Source organism: Scophthalmus maximus, chromosome 8, assembly GCF_022379125.1.
Source record: "Scophthalmus maximus strain ysfricsl-2021 chromosome 8, ASM2237912v1, whole genome shotgun sequence".
Taxonomy (NCBI): Eukaryota; Metazoa; Chordata; class Actinopteri; order Pleuronectiformes; family Scophthalmidae; genus Scophthalmus; species Scophthalmus maximus.
In genome coordinates this window covers 8562869-8584715 of record NC_061522.1, presented here as the reverse complement: position 1 = coordinate 8584715, position 21847 = coordinate 8562869, and the positions used below count along the sequence as shown (strand labels likewise).

Below are 21847 nucleotides of genomic sequence, written 5' to 3'. Positions count from 1 at the left end.
AATCTCAAACTTGTTTAAAAAAAAAAAAAAAGAAGGAAAAACAGAAACATCCCCATGTTTTGTATTCCTGACTGAAAAGGGAAAAGCTGGATCTAAGGAACGGGGCTTTCGGGGGGAATGTTTGTGTCCCGAAGCTGCACAGAGCTCACCTCAATGATTTGTGGTGACGGGCCAGAGTCTGTGAGGAATCAACCGGAGACCCACAGACGAGAGGCAGTGCTAAAACGAGAGCTACAGCAGCCCGCCACTTCACACACAAGACAAGGGGAAACAACATGTGTTTATTGTTGCACTACTGGGATGAGCAACTTGCGCCGCTCACTGGAGTTACAGTAACAGGAAAATTATAGTGTGTGGACATCAAACAGGAAATTCTAATCTTAGATAACAAGCCTTCCGTGGTACAGTAGAATGAACACATCTTAATCGAAGGGACTAGTAGCATTTCCATGGAAAGGAGAGTTCCTGCAGAGCACACACACACACACGCACACACACACACACACACACACACACACACCTTGACCTCGCGCGGTGACATCAGCTCGGTGTGGCGTCCTGATCTTTGTGACCGGCTTGGCTTCGCTCAGCGCTAATCAGCCAGCCGCTCTTATCAGCCTGTTGCCTTGGCCAAAATAAACACACGCCGCCTTTTTATTGCTTTGTTTTCACAGGTCATTAGGGGAAGGAGTGAAGACGCATTGATTAGTTTTCCAGACCACTGGATTATTGTTGTGTTATGACCATCATCATTAAGTTTCATTAAGGCTGTGGTTGTTCTCGCTTGCAGAAAATGAAAACGGTGCGCGATCGGCGAGTTTCCTCGCGAAGGAGACTGCACACCGGACTAATCTGAAAGGTGAGGCCTGGCGAAGAGCGCTAGATGACCTCTGGCCTTCTTTTCACTATTGAAAGTGCGATCCTGTCCCGTTGTGCCTATTTTCCATGCAACTCTCAAACACTGAGCGCTGCCGTACCACATTGCGCATTTGTTTAACGTGCATGAAAGAAAGCTTCGCGATGCAGCGTCCTCCCAGCATGCTCCGCTCCGGAGCCACAAATAAGTGGGGAGAAACTGCCTCTGTCGCCAGGCCTCATTAGCATATGTTAGCTGGTTACTGAGAGGGGCGGCCTTCTGTGATGTGTGCTGAAGTGGAGTAAAACGCTCAGGCAAGGGCTCTTGCTAATGGCCCACTTCCTCCCCACGGGGACCCTCCCTGCCTGCTCCGCACGTGCTGGCATCAGTGCCGCCACGGGGCGCCCACAGGGCCGCCACAGCGCCGGGGGCCGTCGTAGGCGCACAGGAAAAAGAGACGGCTGGCTTGGCTGGCATCATTTACACGCAGCACTGAGCTCCCTGGCCGTGATCCTCGGCGATCAAACAGCAGGTGACAACGGCACTTCCCGGCACACGCACACTTACACACAAACACACACACACACACACACACACACAGACACGCAGGCTAACAGATTCATCAGCCTATGAAATAGTTCAGACATCTTGGGCCGCGGCCCCTCGCGAGCTGACTGGCACTGGCGGATGCATTATTTACAGCGCGAGCGGGAGCGTCAGAGCGCTTCGGCACTCGGTTGCCGGGCGGAGGTGGTGAGCGCGGACGCCAAGGCGAGTGTATCTCTGTCAGTGTGAGTAAACGAGCAGCGGGGACACGACGTGACAGAGCACGCGGCGCGCCACCCGGACCCAAACACACACACACACGCGGACCCATGCAAACTCATCGCGGAGCCGAGGGAGAGCAGGAGGGGAGGAGGGGAGGGGATGGGTGGCATCCATATTCATAGGGGCCTTTCTGGCATTTTGTCCCCAGGCCAAATGCTGTGACTACACTCAGCTAATGTCAGAACAGCACTTAACCAGGCATTTCCAGTATGTCACGGGCAGTGGGGAATACATTGGACGGTTACAAGACTGGGGCAAGAAAAACACGGGAGACAAACAAGGACGGAAGTGAAAGAGAAATGCAGTTGTGCTACAGTGTGCTGAGGTGATTATAATCTGGTGGAAATACACCAATTTCTCATCACTGGCCTCTCTCCATCACTCACTATTTCAGTGCATCTGCTGCGTCAGAATAGGTATTTATACCTACTAATACACTTTCAGTGAAAGAATTAGCTCCTCCTCTCAAACAGTCATTTTTTCCCGCACAAAATTTAAAAATATATGTGTTAATTAATATTACAATCTTAAATTACAGATTAAACTATCATTACATTTTTAAAATGCACATGTTTGCTTCCTCATGAAATATTCTCTATAGGGAGCCACACACCTCTTGTTCCGGTTGAGGAACCAACATATCATCAGCCTTTTAAAATCTTGTCTTGTTATAGACATTGTGCCAGGTCTGGTATTTAAAATTCTTTTTTTATCCCGGATTATTATGAGCTGTAGCCTCAGTTGGACATTGTGTTTTCTGTTTGTGGAATTTGACCTTGTGATTTGCAAACTTCATCGTCTGGCGAGAAAGTTACAGTGTAGTAATATACTATTTTAGCACTTTGAGATTGCTTTTAGCAATGAAAAGTGCTCTATAAATGAAATTTATTATTATTATTATTATTATTATTATTATAGTATTTGCACTCAAATCTATATTTCAAAATAATGATACACATTAAACATGGCAAAATGTGTAAACCCTCTTTGTTTCATCATAGCTGCTGATGCCGGTGAGTTGTTGTGCTGTTTATTCCTGCTTGATTCAAAAGACGTGACCCGTCGGGCTCCTTGTTTGGCACGTCGTTCCTCTCAAACGTTCCTGGAATGCAAAGAACGGCCTGCTTCCCTTTGGTCACCTGTCCCCACGTTTATCATGTGGCAGCCGGGGGCCACTCGCTTGGCATTACGCCCCCTGGCCCACGGGGGAGGCCGAGGGGCCCGCAGTCCTCGCTGGCATGTCCCTGTCCACCACGGATACATACGCTGTGATACCCCCAAAGAGAGCTGACTAAGTGGGTGAAGTAGCTCCTTTTAGCACAATCTGTCATTATCTCAAGTGGCTCGTAATCGTTTTTGTGTAGCGATATCCATTATGCATCCGCTGAGAGCGAGGGCAAATTGTGGGGGCTTGCATTTATTCATTTGGTTTGCTGCCAGTTGTCCAAATATATTTTTGGGGAGGTGCAATAAATACCAATGTTTGTGTTTCTGTGTTTTTAAATAGTCGGCGCGCTCACGGTGATGTGGTGAAAAGCCACAAGGTTCCTTTTGTGCTCCCGGGGGAGGCGGACAATCGACATGAGGCAAAAGATTAAGTTGTTAACCACCGCCCGAGTCACTTTTAACTCTTTGCTGACCACGTGGGGGAGGTGAAGAACAAGAGTACTTTTGACCGAGGAGTGGATCAACGAGGCTTCGTTGGTAGTGTGTGTCATTATTTAATACAGTGCTCCAAAGACACGGAGCTGTACTCTCAGAAAACTGTGTTCTCAGGGCACGAGGAGGGGAAATATCGACAGCACACCGAGAGCAAGTGAAGAAGAGAGATGAAACAGATTCATTAAGTTTGTGCAGTTTGTGCATGCATGAACGCGTGTGTGTGTGTGTGTGTGTGTGTGTGTGTGTGTGTGTGTGTCTGTGTGTGTGTGTGTGTGTGTGTGTGTGCGCGCTCTGCACAGACTAAAGCAGAGTATATGTTGTTAATCTCGATCAAAGGCTCCGTTCTTTCTTTCGGTGAGTAAAGATAATACTAGTAAAGCCCTCGGATTTAACGCACTAAGATAATGAAAGCAAGAGTGATTAGCAATTACATTTGACCAAATTAAGGCGGACGAACGGAGGCGAAAAATCTGCATTCAAGGCTGCGAAACAATGCTGTTGCCAAAGGTGTGTTCAGTGGGTTTTTTCCTTCAAGACACGTTGAAACAAGACGATTGTGAGCAGACAAAGATGGGAGGAGGATCAGGAACGTCACATTTGGTATTATCGTGAATGAAATCATTATTCAGTGTCTTTGTTTTTGCCTAATCATAGCTTTTCTACTTTTTTGAACTCAAAATGAATAGTCCACCCTACTGACGAGGCCGGAGCCACCGCGTTTATGGACAACTGCATTTCCCCGGCCTGGCTACTGAGGGGAGAGAGAGAGCCACTTAAATCCCCCCCTTGCGCACATATTATTAGCATTACCATATCTGGGCCTAACTGCAGCTATGGGGAATAATGTGTGTCAGGAGAGTGTAAAATTAGAACCAAAACCAACACTGTGCTTTAAATCCACTTCCCTGGGTCCCCACTTCCTTACTCATAGCCAAGCTTACAATGTCAAACACTAATAAGCCAGCTAATTCAATTAGGACTCCGCTTCTTTCAGAGCCCCCCCCCCCCCCCCCCCCCCCCCCCCCCCCACCCCCCCAAAAAAAGCGACTTTGTAAAAAGAGATTCCCTCACAACTCTACACAGAAACTCTTCATCGTGGTTAAAAAAGTGGCCTTTATTCATAAGCTCCGGCGCACAAGGGGGGGGGACATGCTGCCGAGCTTGTTAGCAAAATGCCCTGATCTGAGGCTACGAGACGTGCGACTAAAGCCGGGGTCTCTCAAGTGTCTGTCACCCTGATCCAACCCGGGGAGGGAGCTCTTTGTAGGCTGTGTTTCCTCCGTCTGTCGGCTCTGCGGTGACTGGGGATGAGCCCCCGCCGCGTAGCTGCAGGTGACAGGGAGCCCCCTTCTGTTGTCAAGTCCTGACGGAGCTTCCACATGAAAAACATTTCACTCGAGCGGCGGCGGAGGCTGCTGCTGCTCTCTTCCTTCCTCTCTGTCTCTCTCTGTAGATCTCAAAGGCTCCAACAGCAGCAGTGATACTGAGACAGAAGGAGTCAATCCCCCCCCAACCCCCCCCCCCTCCTCCTCCTCCCTCCCGCCACACTTTTCTTTTTGTCAGGCTTTATCTTGTACTGTTTCCTACCTCCCTCTCCCTCCTCTATCGTCTCATTTTCTGACCCCCCCCCCCCACCACCACCACCCTGGCTTATAGATCTGAGTTGGGTCTCAGGAGGAAAATACAAGTCAAGCCATTGTCATTTCAAACAGCGTGATAACCAGACACTGGGCTGCCCACTGACAGCTCAGGGGAACTGGCCTTGGCTTTGACTTTTAGCTCCCCTCTCTCTCTCTCTCTCTCTTTCATTTGCTTCCTGTTTCTGCCCCCCCCCCCCCCCCCTCTCTTTCTCGTCTTTTCTTCCTTCTTCTATTCCTCTCAAGCTCACCTCATCTCTTCCCTCCTCCTCCTGCCTCCACCCCACCCGCCCCCCTCGCAGGAGACTGCACCGCGTTGTTGTTTGTTGCCGGCCGCTCCTCTGTCTCGCATCTGCTCCCCTCCCCTCTCCTCCCTGTGCCATGGGGGGCCGGGGGGAATGGTTGTCTTGGTGTGTGTACCAAGGTCAGTGCTCTCCGCATGACAGTTCTCTGCCTCTCGACAAGGCGGGAAATCAATACTTTTCGGACTTGTGGCGCTGCCCTCGGTGTAACAACAACACTGCCCAGTGCAGAGCGCCGCTCAGGCACCTGACACATCCCTAGACCCCCCCCCCCAGACCCCCCTCCCCACCAGGCCCCCACCGGGGAGACCAGGGAGCCCCTTCCACTCGCATTCTGACCCCTTCATATTTCACCGAGGCTTTCTGTTTCACTGTAGCAGACCCTTGCCCCCTCTATACTGTTTCGCCTGTTTTTATATTATACGATGCGTGTTTCTATCATGTCGCTCGGCGTGATCTCAAGATCTCGTGTGTCTCCGAGAGGGAACAGCGTGTCTGTGCTGAGAGAGGGATCTGTTCAGGGATCAGACGGTTTATAGGAAGAGACCACGGTGAAGCTGCTAAACGAGAGACATGCTAATTACAGAGCAGCAGAAGACACACACACACACACACACACACACTGAAAAGCGGAGCCATGGGCGACATTTTTAATACGGCACTAAAGCCTAACATGCCTCCTTATGCTTTCTTCACTGCCAGATAGACGCTCGGAGAAAAAGAGAAAGCACTGGCAGTGCGCCCCACACCGTCTGTTAAGCCTGCCTCTTGGCCTGCCTCTAATAACGAGGGAGAGTGTGTGCAAGGCCAATTACGGCTCCCGTCCTTCAGCAGTCGAACAGAGTAAAACTCCCACTCTCAGCCCCCGTGGAGGGGAGCCACAATCGACCGGAGCCTCCGTGTCTCTCCGAGGGACAAGCGCGAGCCCACGCTCGGCACACTCTGTGTGCGACTGCACGTCCATCAACAGGGCCATCTCCCCTCATCCCCCGGCCTGCTCCCTTGGTTCCGCTGGAGTAAGGAAAATGCGTCAAATAAAACAGCCACTTTAATGAATTAGATATTGAGCTGCTCATTAGCGAAAATCAAATTCCCCGAGGTCAGCAGGGGATACACGGGAACAGAGTGTAACCTGGGGAGGAACGCGACTTGTTCGGAGGAGCCATAAAACACAGCAATCTGATGACTTTACTGAATGTTCGCCAGAAGTGTCCGATGTCAGAGATTTAAGTGACTTGTGTTCGAGAGAACGATGTTTAATGGGGGGTTTTGTTTTTTTTCTGCAACGACGACGAGGTATTTTCTCTGACCTCTTCTGGCTCGTTGTACTCTTACTTTCTGGTGGCAAAAGTTTAAACAAATTAAGTTAGCATTTAAAAAAGAAAACAGCAATCTGAGATTGAAATCTTTGCAGATGAAGACGAAAGGGTTCGGTGACTTCTCGGCTTCACGGGGGGGGGGGAGAGAAAAAAAAAGCCTGGCAAGAGGAGAACTGTACATCTGTGCAGGCAGATACCTGTTTTTATTGGCTGAGAGTCCAGGTACAACTTAAAACATTTGCTGTGGCCTCTCCCAACACTGCTGAGCACGGGTGTTTCTACAAGACAAGAAATACACTCCGGCTCCCAAACCGCAGCACGTTGCCTTCTGATAAAGGGAAATGAAAGCTCAATCACGTTCAGATTTTCAGCAATGCGTCTTTGAATGGAGTTGGACAGTGATTTTATCTGTGGTGAATCACCATCAGCCTTGCCTCCATTTGATGGAGAGATTTAAAGGATGCTGTTCTCGCACTCTCCTCCTCCTCCTCTGCTTTTCCCTGGATGAATGTGATCTAAACAGCCACATCTCCCTGCTCTTTTTTTCCCCACAGTGACAGCCCCTCTCATGAATTAAAAGAGGACCCCATTGATTTTCCCATTGCTTAAATTTGCAATTTAATCCCCCAGATATGTCTAGAATGTACTGCCCTGTCAATAGACGGCACCGCCACTGAAGAGATGCCGCGCCGATCCTCACTGGAGTAAAAGGATGATAAGACAGAGGACAGGGAGAGAGGCCGGCTTAGTGGTAAGCACGGTGGTTTCTGGCTCGGGGATAAAATTCTACATTACGCCACCAGAAAATGTACGTCGACTATTAGCACAGACTCCGATGAATTACCGCAAACATAACACATCATCTAACTGAGCCACCAGGAGAAAAGACGCATGACCCCCGTCAACTTACAGCCACTTAAGTCCACTCTTCCAAAGAGGCAAACACACCACATCGTTATGTTTATTAAGACCAATAAACCAAATCGCCATTGTACATCTGTGCAGTGTAACCCGCCATACGGCATGACCTCCCGGCGATCAAATATCGTTATATAACGGGGGGAAAAAAAGCCAGCACAGTGGAAACAAGTCGACTGGGACTGAGATGGAAAAAGCCCACTTGTCCCCTCTTGAGTGAGGGGTGTGAGGAAGTAACGGGATATCACGACCTCTCCCCAGGAGCAAACAAGGCAGAGAGCCCGTGCCCTAATTCACAGTAAGCACCATAATGTTCTCGTCCGACTCCTAATGTAGCCTATAAATCTCCTGTACTCTGCTCTACATCAGTGTAATGCTTGGTATTAATAGCCTGGTTTGTGCAGAGCGGCCCATAGGCCGCGCTTTGCTGTTTTATCTCCACATGTACGAGATGAAAACAAAGTCATTATTGAGAAATGTGAGAAATATGACAGTGTTGTGAGGAATAAGTGGACATTACTGTATACGCAGTATAACACAGGGTGACCCATACTGATTTCACCCTCCTCCTCTTCAGCTCTGGTAGTAAACCCTATCCCATAAGCCTCTGGGGTGGTATGGCTCCTTGCCAGTAGCTGTGCTGTTGTTGGCAGTGGATTTCCTTTGTGGCCTCGGTACTTGTGTAGGCCATAACATGATACACACAAAGGCCAACAAGCGTACACCAGCGTGCACACACCCTCATATGCACACATAATCGGCATATGCTGTGCATTGTGCACGCACGTCAACGCACGTAATTATGCACAAAATCACTATTCTCGCCGCTCATCCAGAGAAGAGCCGCAGCCTTGCAGGAAACAAGGAAGGGGGAGGAGGGGAAAAAAAGCACAATGTATCCTTGACGGGGTTCATCTGTTTCCAGTTTGGTGCAGATGCTCAGGTTTTATTGCAGCAGTCTAGTATTTCATGGCAGATTTAGCCAGTGGTTTGGTTCCCCACTCACTACGGCTCTAATGATGGCACATCTCTTGTAAATTGTGGCACACCGATAATACAAGTTTGTTTCTGGATTCCAACAACTTGTATCACACGGACACATACGCATTTTGTGTTCCTCTCACTGTGGTGTCAAAAACAGAAAAAAAAAAATCTAATGCAGTGTGCTCACTGCCATAATGCAAGTACAGTGGGGAAGTTAATGTACACGTTGTGCCCGGACTGGATAATTGACCTGTTTGTTGTTGAAACCGTTTGCTGCTGCCGAGGCTGGAACTTGATATAAAAGGGTCACATTGGCTGTTCTGCACATTTAGTGATGTTCTTCAGCCCCGCGCTCCTCATGTCAACACAATTTATTTATTTAATTTTTCCATTTTCAGCAAAAAAATCACAACGAAATTTAAGAGTTGTGGCATGAACCAAAAATTATGTAAATGTGATATGAGCGTTGGTGTCTATTCGGTGTCTGTTTCATTTTTTTATTATTGTCTACGTTAATGCCTTCACTGATCATTTCAGTTATTCTTCATCTTCTATGGCTTTTACAGTGACTGTATCTTATCTGTTGCCTTCTCTTGCATGCAAGTTGCAAAATGAATTTGAAATTGTGGCTTTTGTAGTGCTTGAATTTCTGCTATTTCTGTTGCTGCAACATATGAGAGCAAGTATGATCCGAAGAAACTGCGTGTAACAATGAAAATGACTGCATTCATTTTGAAAAATGCAACTTTTAATGATGCAATTTCACATTCAGAACATAAGATTTGATGGTGGCACAACTTTAAATCCAAAAATGTAATTTGGGTTAAAAAATAACAACAACAACAAAAACCCCCAGTATCATTTCCTATAGTTAATGTACATCCTACGCCCTTACAGCTTCCATACACGCACACATTTATTGCCCCCTCTGTGTGCGTCAGTGCCAGCAGCGCACATGCAGGCGATGCCGCTCCGTCTCAAGACGTGTAGCGCTGAGTGTCTCTTAACTGGCTCGTTTAGTCCTGATGGCTTAAATGATTTCATCACTATTAATGACAGGGACCGTGGTTCCCCGCGACGCGTTGCCAGATGCTCGGGGACCGCTGAAGTTCCCCTTCTCTTCTCCTCACACCCAGCTGCCTCTTCTCATCCCTCCTTCTGTGCAGTCTAATGATTGTCCTCTACATGCCCCCTACCACCCTATTCTTCCCTATTTTTCCTCCGCCGCTGTGGCCTCCTATGGATATTTGGACATAATGTAGAGACACGGTGTTGACACTCACATCGCTGGAGTGCCGGGTCAGTGTGCTGCGAGGCTGCAACACTGTTAACAAGTCATCCAACCAGCATGTAATTGTCATGAACATACCAAGTACCGAGGAGTTCAGTAAGAACAATATTATATAGAATATATTCTCTCTCTCTCTCTCTCTCTCTCTCTCTTTCCCTGGGCTGACGGGCAAGCCAACAAATCAGCTATCAGCCCAGTTCCCGAGCTACCGCGGAGGTCGGAGGTCAGATAAAGAAGGTCAGCTGGCGCCAGACCAGGGTGCCCTCCGCGGCCTCTCCTCCAAATGGAATCAAAAGCGCTGCGACGGCCGCGAGCTATCGCCACACTGAGCCCCTGCCTTCATTAGCTTCCTCGCGTAATTGTTGAGTTAATTCTGAGACAGATGCACGGCCTTGTCCCGACGCATTGATGTGATTTTCATTCATTTGGACGATGAAAGAATTAAGCAGCATTTCCGTCTCCTTCTCTCTCTCTCTCTCCTCTGTCTTGTTGAGCTCCTGTGGGGTGAGTTTTTGTTTGTGCCTTTGTGTGTGTGTGTGCAGGAAACCACTGGGTGAGCCACTCACTCGGTGAGCCTTTGTCTTTCCTGGAATTGTAGGTGATACGTTTGGTGAGGGTTGCACACACATACGCACGAGTTGCACAACCCTAAATGAATGATCCCTCGAAACAAGACAAAAAACGTCTGCTACGATATCCGAGAATGAATCATCAATGTGTGCACTTCGTGAACTGGCTCCAGTACAGTCGAATTAGAAATCACCCCTTCGACATGTGTTTTCACTATGTAAAGTGCAGGTACAGTTTCCCCCTCGTATTTGGCCTTTTGGATTTAATACAGTAACTGATTGCTACTTTTAAGAACTGCCAAATGACATGCACTGCTTTTTGTTTCACACAGCAAATGGGGTTGTGTGAATTAGGTAAATTTAATTTAATCAGTTCTTTTCACTTCAAAAAAGAAAAAGGATATTTATACCGATTCGACAGTTCTCATTGTTACAGACGGTCACTTTGTGTGACTCTCCTGCAGTGGTTCTGGTATGCAAGATAAAATAAAACTGTGTGTGTGCTCGCGCGCGCGTGTTTGTGCAGTTATAATTTCCCAGAGCCTCAACCTTCATTGATTCAGTTGCTCTTGTCTTCCCAAGAAACAGAGAGAGGATTATGCCTTTAAAACGAGCTTTCTCATTGCAGATATAAGGTCATTAATTTCACAGGCTTACATATGAAAATATTGACTCTTCCCAGACACCCCACTATATCCTCTGTTCCGGCCGCGGCCTCGCATAAATAAATCTTTTCAAGTATGCAATATTGATACGGCATTGATTCATTCGTTTGAGGATCTAATAAATAAGCAAATGTATTGAAATATAGTTTAATTACTAAGGCTTCCAATTGATTTGTATTGGAAATTTTGAGCGTTTTATGTCCCGTATAGCAAAAGAATCACACCGTAAGCTACAAGATCTGATCCAAACTTCAACGACTAGAAAATCTTGAGTTTTCTATTTTGGTACTCCTCTAGTCAACCTTTTTGAAAAAACGCAAATCACAAGTGTTAAACTTTGCTGCCCACAGTGGTTCACGTCCCTGTTCCCCTTCTTCCTTGGATAGCGTGTCCAAATGAAATGCTAAAGTGACCGCATGACACAGTCATTCTTTGGAGCCAGGCTGACTTGGAATTCCTGTAAATTGAATAAATATCTGATTCACTGCGTAGATGGCGGGACCCCAAGGAGCAAGACCCGTCTACGTACAAACACTACAATTATCCAGGTCACACACACGCAGACAAAAAGAGACAAATCATCTCTGAATAAGACACACAGTCATGCAGTGGGAGCGGGTGGGAGTTGGGTGCAGCCTCATATCCCCACATAGCGGACAAGGGATGGGCTGGCTTCAAGGGAAAAAAAGAGCGGGAAAGAGGGAGAGGGGAGCGAGTGAGAGTACAAAAGTTGACAAAGGTTGTCACAGACTAGTCACAGCGCAGGAGGAGGGGAAGGGGATACGGGGAGGGGAGGGGCGGGGAGGGTACGTTCCAGCCTCTCACATCTGTTATTCGTTTGTCCCGAGCTGGGAAGAAAATAGCAGGAAGCGTTCTGGTGGTGGCGGAAGATGAAAAGACAAGAAGATTGAATAAAAAAACATGTGTCGCACATGCACTGTGGCTGATTGGATGCGTCCCATGGATTATCCCCACGAGGCGCTGCCAGCTCGGAAAACACGCAGAAGCCGCGTGTGTGCGCACACAAAAGCATAAAAGGCAATTCCTCTGATTCATGAAGCAGGTTGGCATACGTACCCTCCCTCTGTCTACAGATCTACGCCTGTGGCCTTGACACAGTGGTGTCCGACCAATCCTCCCAGTTTAGTTTTGGCCATCATTACACTCACTGTTGCTGCAGCTCCCGTCACAGTACAACAGCTCACATTGTGCCTCCTCTGCGGAAACAACACGTTTCACTCAAAAAGCAAAAGCTCGTATCATCCGTCAGACTAAGTGGAGATGTTTTGCTTTGTTCATTACAGACACGCCAGGTGTGTACAACAGACGCAGAAAATCGAAACAGACGCAACAGTCATCGAAAACGCGACGTGACAATGCCAAGTGGCAGCCATTAAAAGCTCGTCACTCGCCTCACGCGGCGGGACCTCCCGTCGCTAACGAGCCGAATTGTGGCGGGACATGGACAGGTGGGAGTGATGCTTCCACGATTATGCAAAGCGTGCGTGTGTGTGTGTGTGTGTGTGTGTGCGTGTGCGTGTGCGCATGCGTGTGCACGCGTGCCGTGCCACTTAGGGCCCATCCCACAGCTCATTAACAGTAATAAGTGACTGCCGCCACTTTTTTGTCAGTGGGGATGCGAGCCAATCAATAGGGTCATTTCACATCATAAAGGCTTACCAGAGCACATTATGGCACTTGTTCATGGCTGGGAATGGCTGCCATTAGTGGCATAGCCAGATTAGATAAGGGCTGGGTGGGTGAGAGGTGGGAGGCAGGGGGGCAGATGGAGAGAGAATTAAAGAGGGGGGAAGAGGGAGGTAGATCAATATATGGATAGTTATGGAGATAACATCACAATAGGGTGTCTGGGAAAGATAGCATATTACAGACTTTTTCCCCCTGGTGGAAGTGTGTGTGTGTGTGTGTGTATGTGAGAGAGAGAGAGTGAAGAGGTAGAAGGTGTGTGTTTGCTTAAGCATCAATGTCTATGAGTACTTGTCTATGAATGAGTCCATTTAGTGTGTGTGTGTGTGTGTGTGTGTGTGTGTGTGTGTTTGTGTGTGTGTGTGTGTGTGTGTGTGTGTGTGTGTGTGTGTGTGAGTGAGAGAGTGTGCGCGCACATGCACGCAAATTAGAGCATTTGCCATGAGACGGTATGAATTACAGTGATCTACTCACAAATCTGCACCATGCTCGGTGTGTGTGTGTGTGTGTGTGTGTGTGTGTGTGTGTGTGTGTGTGTGTGTGTGTATGTGTGTGTTTGGGGGTGTGGAGGTGTGCGCTTTGCTTTGGCATATGCGTGTGCAGTCCTGTTTAATTACAGATCAGGCTTTGAGGCAGAGGCAAACAGTGCTATAATTACAGGAAACACCTCCTTTAATATTTTATGGAAATCTACCTTGTGTGTGTGTGTGTGTGTGTGTGTGTTTAAGAGAGTTGTGAGCTGCACGTATTTATTGAGCGAAACAGAAGAAGAAAGTCGGGGAAAGAGCGAGATATGTATACAGAGTGCCTCCTCTGAATGACTCCTGGTTCCTGCCTCGTGATTTAACGCCGTTCTTTTCATACCTGCTCGGCTCTGCGCAGTCTCTCATTTCAGATTTGTGTTTCCAAGCGGCTTCGCTAAACGACCCTTTTTCCCCACTTTTGAACTGCTCGCCTCTCAAATATTTATGGCAGCGAAAGAGGGAAGAGACTTAGATCAATCCATTAAAGATGAGCAACATCTCGGATGCATAAAGAGGGTTGGTGAACACACTTGCTCGGGGACGGCAAGGTGTAAGCCGCTTAATGACTTACTACGGAGTAGGTTTACTTTTGATTCACTACAAGGGAGAGGAAGCCGGGGGTTGAGGCATCTCATGGAAGAGAAAGAGAAACATGACATGGAAGTAATAGAGCAACATAAAGGTAATAATGTTTACTTTATGCAGATTTTTAAATTAGTTCGGCATCTGTCTCACTGCGTAACCTAACCTTGGTTCTCTTCTATTATATTTTCCAGCCACTCTAGAATTTAAAATGAAAAAAATGTGGATCAGCAGCAACCTACAGGCACAACAGCTGGAAGTGTGTATATCACAACCACAACAAAATCACGATGTCATGTCAGCGAGTGGATAGTAATTTATTTGTGTTGTATTTATTTTTTTTCTGAGGGGGGCAGGCAGAGGCCAGGCTGAACACATGTTCCTTCTTAGCCCGCAGTGACACAAATGTATGCACACGCACAATGGCGGTATGCTAACACTCCAGCACTAAGCCAGTGCCCCCTACAGTGCCTGACACGCTGGGGGACTGAGTGCCGGCTCCACTGGTAGCATGCTTTACTATTCTTTGATATATGCACCAGTCATTAAAAATAGATGGCGAGCAATCATTACAGGCATCAGAATTAATCTAATTAGCCCAGCGCACTAGGCCTCCCTGGTATGGGGTGGGGGGGGGGTTGTATTCTGCAAACAGAGCGACCTAGGCCTCGGATGCTACAGGGTCTGTGGTGTGATAATCCGGCTTGATTTATTAATATGCGCAAACAAGATTTAGCTCCTCAAAGCAAACAAATGAAGCAAGTGCTAAGAGGAATGAGAGAAAGGGGGGGGGGGGGGGCGACAGAGTGCAAGATCGAGTGAGAGCAAGGGGAGATAAATAATTTAATCCTGTGTGGACCGTATGGAGAGCTGCAGCTACCAGTGGTAGAAAATGGCCTGTAAATATCTTCCTAATTTCATGGCAGCTCTTTTCCTAAAACTCCTTTTTTTATCGGCGGAGATTAAAAAGATCCTACTGTACTTTGAAGCACTTTGGTTTCGGGTCATAATCTGCTGACTGGTAATCTCCTCACAAACACCGCCAACGCACCATTGCACTGCCCTGTAAGGGTAATCGTGGACCCGACACGAGTCCTTTATTGACTCTGGAGTCGATGGAGTGCTTAGCCCACAACCCTTCTTGACCCCTGTCATGGGGAATGAGTGCTGCAAGGGGGTATGGGTAATATGTGTTAAGGAGTAGGAAGCAGCCCATGTTTTCACGTACAGGCTAATCTCTGCCTGGACGTCGGTTCAGCTAAATCGGGTCCACACAGCCACGATTAAACATGAACACGTCTTCTTGCACAACTCTGAGGATCTTCTACAACACTGTTTGCGTAAGAAACTATCTTAGCAAGCGTTCTGACCAAAAATAGCACCGTGTTGGTGTGGACGTGTTGCTATGGCTACCGGTGAGAAAAATGTAATAAAATCAAGGAAGTCCTGTTTTCGACTTTGAAGCCCCATCAGACGCCAAAACATGGTGCTAATCAATTCATCCACTGTTACGACTGTTAGAAGCAAAACAGTGAACTCTACTGTTCATGTCATCATTTTTATTTTATTTTCCAGGAATGTGTTCTTTCCTGCATTTGTATTGTGCTAAATTGCATTACTGCAAAAGTTGAGCCAGGTTCAACCTTTTCTTTGGTTAAAGCCCTGCCTTTCTTTTACACAATGCCCATCAAGCAAACTAATAAGTACATATTCATCTAATTGACTAAATGACTCTCTCTCGCTAAATCACTTTGCCTCAATTTAATAGCTGTCAAAGACGAGAAAAGGTGGCAGCGCTGGTTGTGTGCCGGGCTCGACACAGTGCCAAACTCCTCTCTCAGTGGGTCTGCTGGCCATTCTCTCATCCCAGCACCTCTAATGCTAGCAGACGGTCATTTCCATCTCTTTGATAGTAGGGGTCCCAGCTGTGTTCAAGGGTCTAATACCCCTCAACCTCTGTCCCAGTCTGCCCCCCCACGCAACCAGTCTCAGCGCAGTCTGGAGGTGCGTCCGAACAAAACCCAAAGGAGAGAGGCAAGAGAGAGAAGGGGCGATAGAGAGGGAGGGAAAAGAAGGGGATGGAACCGAGAGAAGAGAGGAAGAGCTAATAACAAATCTCCGATGACCAGACCAAAGTCTTATGGAAAGCCAGCTCAGCAAACACCCAACTGCCATACTGATGAGCCGGGAGAAACGCAGAGAGGGAAGGTGGCAGGAGAGGAAGCTGAGTTCATACATTAGTTGAGGGGGAAACTGTGGCTGCAGCGGCTTGAAGGGAGGAGACGGAATCTTCAAAATGTCTTCAGGTGCAGAATAGCACTATATAAAAACATTGTGATCTGAAACATGGACATGAACATTGGCCTTGCTATTGATGGATTTAAGTGAATGACACAGGCTCCGCCTACGGTGTATGTAAAAAAGAAAAAGAAGAAAAACAATGTTGATGAAAGACAGAGATGAAGACAGAGGGAGAGAGGCACATCTATCTGTTTGTGTTTGAATAGATGGTATTGCAGGGCGGTCGAGTGTGCTATATTTTTCACAGTAAAAGCTGTTTTTTTTGCTGTCGTCATTATTTATGGCACTGTGTGCACGCACGCACGCAGTCACAAAAATTGAGAGAATTCGAAGAACTGTAGGTGAACTGTGACTGTAGGCACCGTGTGGAAAGACACAAGCCAGAGAAAAAGCCCGAGACACAACTTCACCGGCACCTCACTTGCACGAAGGACATAATAGTGCTGAAAGCAAAACGACTCAATGAAACAGGAAAAGTGTAGTTCTTGGAATTCACTTACACTCAAATTACAGTGACATTCTTGGCAGAGCTTACGGCGCAGGGGTAACACAATGTGCTGTAGCAAAAGGAACTTTTGGGACACTTATGAGGGCTATGACACCAAAGTCCGAGCTATCAGCATGCAAGAGGGGGGGGGGGGCGACAGGAAGAAATCAAATCAACCAAAGAATAGAAAGAAGAAGAAAAAACAAACAGGGCATGTTTTCTTGGCAGCATTTGAATCCAACGTCTATTTTTTTTTCCGTTCGTTCTCTCCCTCCTACCCGCCGTCACCAGGTTAAGTTACAGACATGGGGTGAAGGAATGAGGGAGGCAGAGTGGTAACATACGGTACCATGAGGAGCGAGACGCCGGGCCTCACTGACATAGCGTGTGCACCGAGCAACCCCCCCCTCCCACCACCACCAGTGAGCCCACACTAACACACACACACACACACACACACACACGTGTGTGCGGACAGCATATGTACAGTACTGTAGACCCATCTCCCAAATGCAGGCCAATGATGTGATTGTGTTCTCCACTACCCCCCCCCCCCCCTTGCTTCACTTCCTTCCTCCCTCCCTCGGCTGCTTGCTCTGCATGTGTCCTGTCGTATCTCCTTCAGCCCATAATTGTCCCAACTTATGGTGTTTCTTCCTGCAAGCCACAGTTTAGGGGAAGTGAAATCCTTCTAAGTGACTGTCACAATGCATCAGCCTCAGGCGAAGGGACACACGCCCGCTTGCTCTTCTCCCCCTCCCTCCCTCCCTCCCGCCTCCTCCTTCCTTCAGTCCCCCCCGGCTGCCCCACTCCATCCCCGCTCACTATCCCTCACTTTAAGTGTTTTTGTTGCTGATATGCTCCACTTGCGCTTTCACTCCATCTCTCTGTCTCTGTTTTTTTTTCATGCAGTCACCCTCCCAACAGTCACTTCACCTCCTCGCTCTTTCACCCTCTCTGTCGCTCTGCCCCCGCCTCGCATCTAACCTGATGGGAGGGCAGTGGTCACAACGTCACACTGCCATTAGGCCCTGCCTGTGACCTGCTCTCCGCACAATCCTTGTTCCCCCGGAGTACACCGAGCAGAGGTTGAGCTCGCTGCTGCTTCCCATTTCCTTTGAAGGGACGGTCACTCATACACACTTTCAAATGCAAAACCACACACTGAGAAGCTAGAGGAGACGAGTGTGTGTTCTCTGGACATACAGCGTGACCTTTGTCGTGACCCAGACATGTCACAACCCTGTGATGCATGTGTCACTTCTTCTTTGCTTCTGACCTTGGTCTGTCACCCAGCAGAACTAAAAACACACAAACCCTTTTTCTCTTGTTGCGCCTCACTGCACACAAAAGCAGTGGCCGGTCTTTCCTGTCAACTGGAGGAACTTCCTATTCCACGTTTATTTTTTAGGGCTGCTAACGATGCTTTTTTAACTATTGATTTTTATAGCACTTACTTTCTTGATTCAGTGATTGCTTGTTGGGTGCAAAAAAAAGAGGACCAGGTTATAATTTCCCAAAGGCCAAGTTAATGTCTTCAAATTACTTATTTTGTGAGACCAACCTTCGTAAACTCAAATTGCTCATGTATGTATATCTAATATGTTTGTATTGATCAACAAATCAGTTAATTAATTAATTATCCCAGTGCTAGCGTTGATACCAAACAAAACATTACAATAAAACAACGTGAAAATGTTACACTGACTATTGCACACTGGGGCCGAACTAAATCAAAAAAAACAAATAGCTGAAAAACATCAATGTAGCTTTGAATTAGTGAGGAGATGTGCTTGTTTTGGGCCACTGTGTGTGTTTGTGGGTGTGTGGGTGTGTGTGTGTGTGTGTGTGTGTGTATGTGGGTAGGTACTTTTTACTCTTAGGTGATTTTCTATTAGCCCTGTAAAGACCAGAATTGGTGCTTTATTGAGCATTTTATTGGAGCTGTGGACAGATCAGTAGCCCATCAACCTTTCATCGACCAATCATGTGCAGCGAGGGGAGGGACCTGGGAGGTCTGGCAGAGATGGACACTTGGCAGGGGAGGAGGGGGGAGGGCGGGTGGTCACTCACTCATCACTTGTAAGCCTGTGTGTATGTGTGTGTCTGTGTGTGTGTGTGTGTGTGTGTGTGTGTGTGTGTGTGTGTGTGTGTGTGTGTGTGTGTGTGTGTTTAAGACAAGAAAAGGGTCAGTCACTGGTCACCAGATGGTAACTGTTTGGGCTGGACCACAGAAAGAGGGGACAGACTCTTAACTCCCCTTTCTCTCCCTCATGCACATACAACAAACTATGAGAGTGATGGGTGATAATGGAGCAGACACTAACAAATCTGCACCTCTTGGCTAGCGGCCTTGACTTGGACTCAGAGAGCAGACAGTCTGTCCGACTCATAAGCCCAAGTACAACACCCCACCACACACTCAGCAGACAGAGGGACCAGTGACCCTTGCTGTACACTGCTCGGTTTCGAGAGGCCCTCATTTGTTGTTAAATGACATTTATACCATTGGAATTCACTGTGGTTAGCTTGTAGACGTATAAACCATCGCCTCGCACTACAGGAGTTGGGTTTAGTTTTAAATACAGCGAGCTTTGAAGGACCTTGTCACTGTGTGTGGCCTTACAACGCGCAGGCTACTGCTGCTCTGGATATTAGCTCTTCTGCATGTCTGGCTATTAAATACCAATCCCCAGCCACACACACACATACCACATCCCCTTCAGTCTCAAAGTCAGGGACATAACAGTTTTGGCTGGTGAATATTGTGTGGGCCACAAGAAGGAGAGAAAAACCAACTGTTCTTTTTAGGTGAAACCTTCCAGCTGGAGACGGAAGAAGGGGAAAAAAGGGGGGAGCGGGCGTTTGCCAGGACAACCAAGGAGAGCAGAGTTGCTTGGAGGAGCACTTGTGACTGAGCAGAAAGTGTGTCAGGGAAAAGAGCGAGTCAATTGTGCAAGGAGAGCATGTGAGCTTGAGAACAAGGAGAAATAGAAAGAGAGGGAATTCACTCTCCCAAATCAGTGTTTTGGAAAAGAAAGACAGAAAAGAAAGAAAGAAAGAAAGAAAGAAAGTACCAGTAGCTGGACTGCTCCTGCTACTTCAGCACTTTAACAAATCAATGCCACTTGAGGAGTACGGTCCACACCCTGAGCTCGCAGCCAGACGCATCAGCGAGTGTGTAGGTGTTTGTGTGTTTTTGTATGTGTGTGTGTGTGTGTGTGTGTGTGTGTGTGTGTGTGTGTGTGTGTGTGTGTGTGTGTGTGTGCGTGTGTGTGTGCGCGTGTGTGCCTAGAGGGTTGGCGATGTTGGTGTGAGGTCCTCCACAGTAGTTCACATTAGGGTCCAGTAATGTGTTAATTTATAACTCTATCACGCCAGACGCCTGCATGATCCATCTGTGTCACACACTAGGCCCACTGTATCTATCATCCAGAGGGGGAAAATGGCCAATCCGGTGAGATTAAGCCACCGGTCGCACAATTTCTCCTTTTTCCTCTGTATTTCTTTCTTTTTTCCTTCAACCGTATCTATTTCACCTCTCAACACCCCTCTCCCTCCCTTTGTCCTCCGCTCCCCAGGTCAGGGTGATCAATTAGGGTTTGACAGACTTCTCAGTCCTGGCTGACCACCGGAGCTCCAGAGGCCATGCGGACATCACCAGCTAACCCATCGAAGGAGCCCTTTCACTGGGCTCCAACACCCTCCCTCTCCCCTGGCCCCGGAGGCCTGTGGGGGTTGGCTGTTAGGATATCAGTGATCAGAGAGGGAATTACACTTTGCTGTGACCTATGTGAACTCGAAAACCTGTTATCACTCACAGCAGATTGACTAAACAGATTGTAACGATAAAGAACCTAAACGCGCACGTGTTTGTGTGTGTGTGTGGAGTTGTGTGAGCTGAGAAGATGAAAATTGGCTCTATTTGAAAAGACCCTTGACGCATATAAGTCAATGACACATAACCCAGTCTGTCATAACATTACTCCATCCATAATTTATAGGTTTCCACCAACTGGTTCTGGGCAATAATGTGGATATTTCCATAAAAAATTATGCAGCAGTTAAGTGCACTTTTTCCCTTGTTGACGCAATGTATTACAGTTGTCAAAACATGCAAACAACATACTGTATTTCTTGAGTAAACATGGCAGTGTGTGCGGACAGGCACCATATGTGTGTTTGTGTGTGTGGCTCATGCTCACTTTGTCAGTAGCAGCAGGCACTAATAACACACAAGGGGAAATGATCAATACTCACCCTCTTTATTCAATTTCACAACATCACTGCTATCACCAGGCACACACCCACACACACACACACACACAGACACACACACTCCAACTCGGGCGCATCCATGTCTTTACGTGAATGTAAAACAATGGGCGTTTGGCTAACTAGTATAGCCAGAGGGCTGGCGAAAGCAGGAGAATTGGCTTCGGCGTGAATGGGAGTGATGCATTCATATTTATTTATTTAGTCAGGAATACTCCCCTCCTTCTTTGGAATAGAAAGGCGGTGAACATGGAATACGGAGGCTAAGCGAGGGAGAGGTGGAGGGGTTGATGGGGAAGACAAGCTGGCAATTGCACCTTTAAAGAGTGCAACAGTCATCACGAGGGGAGAAAGGGAATCTGCCCATTAAGACTAAGTGGATGTCTATTAGATCATGGAGGTGAGGAGGTGGGCATTTACCATCAGTCCCACTCACAAACAACCTTGCCTGCCCCTGGACCATGCCAACGGCTGTGTGCGTGTAATGCACATCATGCTGTGATCCCTTAAAGTTTTTGATAAAGTTAATAAAGTTGTTTTGTTTTTTTTCTTAAAATAAATGTCCTTCTAAACTGTAGAAATTGTACTCATTCTCTATTTTAAAGTATTATTTTCTGCGAGCGGCTGCCAGGGACTTCACCTTTGCAAAAAAATGGAGGCAATTAAAAGACTATCAAAGTCACTACCCAGTCCTGTGAGATCAAACAAACCCTCTGCCCTCTTTCTACTTCTCTCTCTCTCTCTGTCTGTCTGTCCCCTTCACTCCCCGCCCTGTCCTCCCCAGTGTAAAAACCCCCATTCTTATCACTGCGGTACAGTTAATCCTCCCTCTCTCCTCCTCCTCCTTCCATCGCGGCATCCCTCAGGGGCCACGCGAAAGGCTAAAAGGAGGGAGCACATTTGCCACTTGTCTGCGACACATAATACGGAGCAGGCAATC

The 21847-nt window shown here is 47.5% G+C and overlaps 1 protein-coding gene and 1 long non-coding RNA gene across 4 annotated transcripts in view; one reads left to right on the top strand and one right to left on the bottom strand.

Annotated features, from left to right (window-relative positions):
* Window positions 1–20576, top strand: part of LOC124850483 — a 151552-nt gene extending 130976 nt beyond the window's left edge. The window contains exon 5 of the long non-coding RNA XR_007031349.1: window positions 20214–20576. This is a non-coding gene — a long non-coding RNA (uncharacterized LOC124850483). The remainder of the gene's footprint in view (window positions 1–20213) is intronic.
* bnc2 (basonuclin 2) overlaps window positions 1–21847 on the bottom strand; it is a 156321-nt gene that overhangs the window by 59603 nt on the left and 74871 nt on the right. The window lies entirely within an intron of this gene.